Source organism: Rattus rattus, chromosome 8 (genome assembly GCF_011064425.1).
Source record: "Rattus rattus isolate New Zealand chromosome 8, Rrattus_CSIRO_v1, whole genome shotgun sequence".
NCBI lineage: Eukaryota > Metazoa > Chordata > Mammalia > Rodentia > Muridae > Rattus > Rattus rattus.
In genome coordinates this window covers 63939588-63947395 of record NC_046161.1, presented here as the reverse complement: position 1 = coordinate 63947395, position 7808 = coordinate 63939588, and the positions used below count along the sequence as shown (strand labels likewise).

The 7808-nt window shown below is 43.0% G+C and overlaps 1 pseudogene; it reads right to left on the bottom strand.

Moving 5' to 3' along the window:
- Positions 1-3106: 3106 nt before the first annotated feature.
- On the bottom strand, positions 3107-3277 carry LOC116908441 (annotated as a pseudogene).
- Between the last annotated feature and the right edge of the window lie 4531 nt (positions 3278-7808).

Genomic DNA, 7808 nt, shown 5'->3' with positions numbered 1-7808 from the left:
CCTCTCACAGTCATGCCTAGACCAGGTGACACACAGTCCTTGTCAATAAAAACCATGACAAAGAAATTTATTTTAAAATAATTATTTGGTATACATGTACTTTTTACCATTTTTTGTAGAAGAAAGCAAGTTCTTCCTTTAAGCATCCTGAGGTGTCCTATTGTGATGGTTTGTATATGCTTGGCCCAGGAAGTAGCAGGTAATAGGTGTGGCCCCATTACAGTAGGTGTATCACTGTGGGTGTGGGCTATTATCCTAGCTGCCTGGAAGCCAGTATTCTGCTAGCATCCTTCAGGTGAAGATGTAGAACTCTCAGCTCCTCCTGTGCCATGCCTGCCTGGATGCTGCCATGTTCCTGCCTTGATGATTATGAACTGAACCTCTGAATCTGTAAGCCAGCCCCAATTAAATGTTGTCCTTATAAGAGTTGCCTTAGTCATGATGTCTGTTCACAGCAGTAAAACCCTAAGACACCTATGAAGTTGGTTCACTACTCTCTTGACTCAGAAAACCCTGCAAAAATCATGCAAATCAAGAGGTTCAACTCTTCATATTCACTTTAAGAACACTCAAAGGGTATGCATATCTGAAAATCCACTAAATGCCTGAAAGATGTCACTTTCAAAAAGCCACATGTGTGCCATTCTGGCCAAACAGTGGGGCTGGACACTGGTGCTGAATTTTTTGCTGCACATAATTAAAGATGTGGAGAATAGTGGCAAACCTAAGGGATTGGATGTAGATTCTCTAGTGGTCCAGCATATCCAGGTGAACAAGGCACCTAAACTGCCCGACAAACAGAGCTCATGGCTGGATTAACCCGTACACGACTCCCCCTTGCCACATCGAGATGATCCTCACCGAAAAGGAACAGACTGTTCCAAAGCCAGAAGAGGAGGTCATACAGAAGAAAAAGATAGCCCAGAAGAAACTGAAGAAACAAAAGCTTACGGCATGGGAAGAAATTCTGCAAAAAGTAAATGCAGATAAAAGTAAAGTTCTTATAGACATCTTAATTTATACGTAGATTGTCCCAGGGATTACCCATTAACGTTAACCAGCCCTGTCGGATAAGCCCTGCTGGGAGGGGTGTGTTTCAACATGCGGAAAAGGTTTATTAAAGCAGTCAAGCAGGGAAACGGACTGTTGACAACCACTTAACTAAGCCGTGTAAAAGTGACCATGTCTGGCTTCATTGAATTAGCATTTCCCAGGGAACTGCTGTACAGAAGACTATAGGTAAAAGCTCTGTTCATCCAGGAGCTGTGGATATGGATAAACCTGCCCTTAGGGGAAGGAATTCTTTACAGTTGATCCTAATTAAGCAACAGTATAGCTTAGAATAAATTTTGCAGTGCTTTGTTAGAAAGAGTAATACCCACATAGGCAGATTTTTCAAGTCATTCATCTACTAACTGAAAACCTTGAAATGGTTGCCTGTCAGTACCTTCCCCTCAACTACTAAGCTGTTTCCTATTTCATTTGCCTATTTAATAAAAAGCCATTTAGTGTGCAAAAAAGTTAAAGCAAATTAGCATATGAGTAAGATGGATATGCTTGTTTATTCTTACATAAAAAAATTAAACCCTGCAGCTTGGCGGCTTAGAGCGCCAGCTGCTTTTCTGGAGGACTCGGTTCAGCAGCTGCTTTTCTGGAGGACTTGGTTCAGCTTTCAGCACCCATGTCATGTGATTCACAACCAACTGTAACTCCAACTCTGGGAGACTTGATATCCCTTTCTGGCCTCTGTTGGCATCACACTCCCATGTACATAAGCCCACACCTTTCAGACACACGAATAAAAACATTTAAAAATTAAACCTTGGGCGAATGTTTGATCCTGCAGTACTCGGCCCACCTTTCATTTTTCGAAGTTGACAGATACTTTGGTTTATAATAGTCACTGCTGGGAAGTGCTACTTTAATAAACACGTAGTACAAGATGAAAGGTGCACGTTTTGGACTACTTCAGAAACTGGAAATTCTGTCCTAATCCCAAGTCAAGGTTCATTTAACATTTGAAATGAAACTTTCCTGCAACTCAAACATCAACTTTTGTAGACATACTCGTTTGTGTGGAGAAGAATTTGGTTGTGTAGGAATATTGGAAATTTGTCTTCTGTCATTAAACCACCATGTTTCTGTAAAGAGAAGAAACGTGTGGATGTGTGTGTGGTGGGGGCATAACATAATGAAGATCTGAATCTGAGCAGAGCGGTTTCAGGTTTGGTTTGCCTGGAATGGTGGGTATCATTTGTGATGTGTGTGCTGTGTTTTTAGAAGCGAGGCTGCGGTAACAATGCAAAATGCAAGCTGCACTGGTGCTGCCAGAAGCACCTCAGAGTCACTCCCTGTTGGCTTCTTCGGTTACACCCACGGACTGTTTAGATACTTCCTACTGTTGGCAAATTCCCGCTAACCCCACATGCAGTTACTCCACCCCTGGGTCAATACTCTCCCGAGCCCCACATCCCGCCCTACAGAGTCTTAGTTAGGGTTTTACTGCTGTGAAGAGACACCATGACCAAGGCAATATTATAAGGACAACATTTAATTGGGGCTGGCTTACAGGTTCAGAGGTTCAGTCCAGTATCATCAAGGCAGGAACATGGCAGCATCCATGGTGCAGGAGGAGCTGAGAGTTCTACATCTTCATCTGAAGGCTGCTAGCAGAATGCTGGCTTCCAGACAGCTAGGGTGAGAGTCTTAAAGCCCACACCCACAGTGACACACCTATTCCAACAAAGCCACACCTACTCCAACAGGGCCACACTTTCTAACAGTGCCACTCCCTGGGCCAAGCATATGTAAACCATCGCACCCCACATTCTACCCTACAGAGTCACACCCTAACAAACCTCACACCCCACCCTACAGAGTCACACACTCACACCAGTAAACCCACATTCAGTGACACCAGCTCTGTGGTCTCACCCTCACAGTGTGAAAGGATGTGGTTTAGCAAATACCTCATAAATCTTAATTGCAATAGAATGTGCCATAGTCTGATTATCTGCAATTTGAGGGTTCAGTTTCACACATAAGCATGGTGGATTGCGAGGTCTTTCTGATTAATGGGACCTGTTGCTTTCTAAGGAATCCCCCATGTGGATACCTCTGACAATGCACGCAGCTGCTTTTAGAAGCACCTACCTAGTCTCCTGATTCCTTTCCAAAAGCCCATATGCTTACACATGCTCCTTTAAAAGGACTAATGCATTTAAACTGGTAAGAACAGATACTACACTTGATCTTAGCCAAAAAGCCGAGAAGAGATTGACTAATGCACTTAACAGGTAGATGGACAACTGAGAACGTTGTCACAGGGCTTCAAGGTGTGCCTCTTCTTAAGACTTAAACACAAATTTCAGACTCAAAGCCTCAAGAATTGAAATGGAGATTTTAATGAATGGGTCACCATAATATTAGACATAGCAAAAGAGAAAACTAGAGAAGTGGAAAAACCATCCACAAAAATAACATCAGAAAGTAGATTAAAGGTCAAAGTTAGAAAAATCAAAAATATTATATATGTGCAATAATTGTACAGATGAAATCATGAAGCTATTAAAAGGCAATGAAAGAATAAAAATCAAAAGATAGTAAATGGATAAGGGGGAAATTCAATATCACAACTGTGCCACTTTTTGCAAATTTCTTTAATCTCAAAGTCCCAACAAATGTGTACCTATATGTATGTGTGTACGTCTGTGTGTGTTTGTGTGTCTGCATGTGCAAGTATGCATGATCATGTGTGTATATGTTTATACATGTGTCTATGTGTGATGTATGTGCATGCATGTGTGTTTGATCTCAGAGGTTGACTCTACATGGATGTGAGAAGTATGAATCAGGTAAAGAAATCGCAAAGACTGAAGTCTGGGCAATTTACCTTACCAATCGGAAACTTATTAGAAGTTGAGGCTTGGAGGATTTCTGTAACTCTGCAATAAACATCTCCCTGATGTGGCTCAGGGAGAAATAAATAGTGCAATGAAGTATGGCAGCCGCACAGCTGAGAACCTGAGGTATAAATAAGAGCTGAGAAAGACTAGACACTGAATGGTTAGCACACAGCCAGCCACATGGGAAACAAAATATTTGTTTATATCATGAGTAGTGCTATGCATGAAATTAAGTTCATTAAAAACTAAATATAAAAATCAAGCTTTCAGGCCGGATACAGTAGAACATGCCTTTAATCCCAGTATGAGGCAGAGGCAGAGGAGGCAGAGGCAGAGGCAGAGGCAGAGGCAGAGGCAGAGGCAGAGGCAGAGGCAGAGGCAGAGGCAGGCAGAGGCAGAGGCAGAGGCAGAGGCAGAGGCAGAGGCAGAGGCAGTTGGATTCTATGCATTCAGGGCAGTCTGATCACAGAGGAGTTCCAAGACAGCCAGCACCACATACTGAGATGCTGTCTTGGAAAGGGAGGAGGAGGAGGAGAAAGAAGAGGAGGAGGAGGAGGAGGAGGAGGAGGAAGAGGAAGAGGAAGAGGAGGAGGAGGAGGAGGAGGAGGAGGAGGAGGAGGAGGAGGAGGAGAGGAAAGAAGAGGAGGAGACAGATAGGAAAACTTCCAGATATTTAGGGGAGAAACACATAGTAGAAAAGCCCTTTTTAGGATCTAAAGGTATAGAAGGAATTGTTTAATAATGAAAGAAAAAAATTATTTTAACAGAGATTGATAAATTTGAGTATAGGTAAACTTCTGTGTAGTAGAAATATCATCAGCAAAATGAAAAGGCCCAACCAATAAGAAGGAAATTCTTAGAAGGCACAGAGTGGATACAAAATGAACATGCAGAGCTACAGATGGGGCTCAGTGGGAGAGCACTCACCCAGCCTGTGCGAGACAGTTAATAAGTGGACGTGAGTGTCACGAAGAAAATGACTGTGGATACTGGCACGGGTGAGCAGCACGCAGATCTAAGCTATGACCTCTTTAATGGCACTATGTTTTAAAGAAAATGAATGAGGGGTTAATGCTGATCATCAGTACAGTGCTTGCCTGGTCCTCGTGGCCCTGAGTTTGAATCCCAGCATTGCAAAGAGCGGGCAGAAAACACCTACAATGACAGTAGTTGGGATGACATCTGCCTTTTCTGAAAAGCTGGACGCAGATCTATTTTTATGAAAGAGACGCAGTTAAGCTGAGATCACAGGTTAGAGAGCTTTTTACACTGTAAAACAGTAAGATGTGCTGTACAGCTTACAGACTGGTGGCTTGCATTTGATCACCAGGACTCAGAATGTCAATACTATTTCCTAGCATTACTGGGTGCTCAGTATGCATCAGGTCTTCTCCAGCTTTATCTCATTTAAAACTTCCTGTAAAGATTTAATCAAGGTATTGTTATCACTTTGCATAGATGATTAAATATGGGACTTTTTGAGACAGGGTCTCATGATGAGGCCTGTCTGTTCTGGAACTTGCTATGCAGACCAGGCTCGCCTTGAACTCAGAGACCTGTCTATAACCTGTCAACCGCCTTTCTCTGTTCACTGAAACACCAAGAGTCCAGGTATACAATGTTGCATTGACAGCGGTAGCTGAGACTGCTACTAACAATTATTAAAGGAACATTCCAATTTTTCAGAAATGTCCTGCCATGAGAAATCTTGATTTGAGGGGAACAACATGGACCACTGCCTACAGACTTGTAGCCTCTAACTTAAATTTCAATTCAGATTGCATGCTGCGTCTTCTAAAATTAGAACTCAGAAGGTCCACTTTCATATCCATCTGTGGATTCATTTGGGTAAAGCATTACAAAATGCTTCACTTTAAATATTTATTTATTTATATTTTAGGTGTGAGTGTTTTGCCTATATATACATATGTGTCCCATGTGTGTGTGTGATTACTACACAGGGCAAAAGAGGGCTCCAGGTTCCCTGGAACTGGAGTTGCAGACAGTTAGGAGCTGCCATGTGGATGCTGGGAACCGACCTTGGGTCCTTTGCAAGAACAGCTATGCACTTAACCATTCTCCATGCCCCATCTCGCCAACCCCCAAATGCCACAATTTTAATCAGAAAACTTTAGCACTGAAAACATGAGGTCTTTTCAATTCATACATTTGACAACCATGTTTGCGTGAAGCAGGGGCTGAGTCATGAGCTGGTGATTGACAGGAGGACATATTCTACTCCTGCTGCCTCGTCCTGCTGGCATCCATTAGGAACAGCTAAAAGGAAGTGGTGAAGTGAGGCACTTGGCAGAGTCCTACAACAAAACCATGTGAGGGGATCCTTACATGGGACCTAGGGTAAGTATATTTTCCCATTTTATTACATAACTAATTGACACCGACTCTCACATAGTCTACACTGGCATCAACTTGCTATATAATGGAGGATGGCATTGTGTCTCTTATCCTTCTCCCTCCAACTCTTGAGTGATAGGAGTACAGGCCTGGAACACCATCCCTGGTTTTTTGCAGCTCTGGGAATGGAACCAATGCATCCTAGGCATGTACTCTACAACTGGAATCATATCTCATATGGGTGGGTCCCATGTACATAAACTTGAAGAAGAAGAAGAAGAAGAAGAAGAAGAAGAAGAAGAAGAAGAAGAAGAAGAAGAAGAAGAAGAAGAAGAAGAAGAAGAAAAGAAGGAGGAGGAGGAGGAGGAAGAGGAGGAGGAAGAGGAGGAGGAGGAGGAGGAGGAGAGGAAGAGGAGGAGGAAGAGGAGGAAGAGGAGGAGGAGGAAGAGGAGGAAGAGAGGAGGAGGAGGAGGAAGGGGAGGAGGAGGAGGAGGGGGAAGAGGGGGAGGAGGAAGGAGGAGGAGGAGGGGAGGAGGAGGAGGAGGAAGAAGAAGGAGGAGGAGGAGGAGAAGGAGGATAGAGGAGGAGGAGGAGGAAGAGGGGGAAGAGGGGGAAGAGGAGGAGAAAGGGGGAGGAGGAGGATGAAGAAGAAGAAGAAGAAGAAGAAGAGGAGGAGGAGGAGGAGGAGGAGGAGGAGGAGGAGAAGAGAAGAAGAAGAAGAAGAAGAAGAAGAAGAAGAAGAAGAAGAAGAAGAAGAAGAAGAAGAAGAAGAAGAAGAAGAAGAAGAAGAAGAAGAAGAAGAAGAAGAAGAAGAAAACAGTCCAGATTCATGGGAGACCATGTTGCTTCTCTCCCAAAGCCTCTGAAGGAGTTTTAAATCACAATCTCCATATGGCAAATGAGGTGGTAGCAGAGATTTTTGGTGAAGAAGAAAGAAAGTCAGATGGAAATTTCCTGCTGGACCGCACGCACAGGGAGTGCTCAGTGCCCCCGCCACAGGCTCCTGATGATGGAACTTTAGCTGCTGAACATGAAGATAATTTCAGCACCCTACAATTATGTGCCTAATTAAAATTAAGAAATTAGAACACAGTTAAAAGGAATAATATTTTGCTCACAGCTAATTTCATTAAAGTATTAATGAATGGGGCTCTTCTTATGGCCAGAGGGCAACCACTTTCTGCAGAGTACTTCCAGGCGAGCTAATTTATTCATGCATGTGAAACAGTCCAATGAGAAATGAGGGAGCCGACAACTGCTGGTCCTAATTAAAATATTTAAAACATCATGTCTATTTTCTTCCATCTAGCCAAATACGTAAGCGGGAACCAGCATGGTGCCAATTAACATGGAGAAAGCAAACACAAACACCCACGGTTTCTGATTAAAATGCACATTATTGCACGGTGCAATATATTGTTCAGCACATATATGTAAATGTTTAATTAACCTGCATCTAAATCTCGGCCACATTCAAAAATCGATACTTTAATCCCCAAACAAGTGTCAGTCTGTGTAGGGAGACACTTACTTATTTATCATGGTCTT